Below are 653 nucleotides of genomic sequence, written 5' to 3' on the forward strand. Positions count from 1 at the left end.
GTCTGAAACCTGTATTCAGATTAAAATGACCCACAGAACATATCCATAATACTGTTGGTCTGAAACCTGTATTCAGATTAAAATGACCCACAGAACATATCCATAATGCTGTTGGTCTGAAACCTGTATTCAGATTAAAATGACCCACAGAACATATCCATAATACTGTTGGTCTGAAACCTGTATTCAGATTAAAATGACCCACAGAACATATCCATAATGCTGTTGGTCTGAAACCTGTATTCAGATTAAAATGACCCACAGAACATATCCATAATACTGTTGGTCTGAAACCTGTATTCAGATTAAAATGACCCACAGAACATATCCATAATGCTGTTGGTCTGAAACCTGTATTCAGATTAAAATGACCTCCAGAACATATCCATAATGCTGTTGGTCTGAAACCTGTATTCAGATTAAAATGACCCACAGAACATATCCATAATGCTGTTGGTCTGAAAACCTGTATTCAGATTAAAATGACCTACAGAACATATCCATAATGCTGTTGCTCTGAAACCTGTATTCAGATTAAAATGACCCACAGATCATATCCATAATGCTGTTGGTCTGAAACCTGTATTCAGATTAAAATGACCTACAGAACATATCCATAATGCTGTTGGTCTGAAACCTGTATTCAGATTAAA

The sequence above is a fragment of the Protomyctophum parallelum genome (genome assembly GCF_964188405.1).
Source record: "Protomyctophum parallelum genome assembly, chromosome: 21".
In the NCBI taxonomy this organism is placed as follows: domain Eukaryota; kingdom Metazoa; phylum Chordata; class Actinopteri; order Myctophiformes; family Myctophidae; genus Protomyctophum; species Protomyctophum parallelum.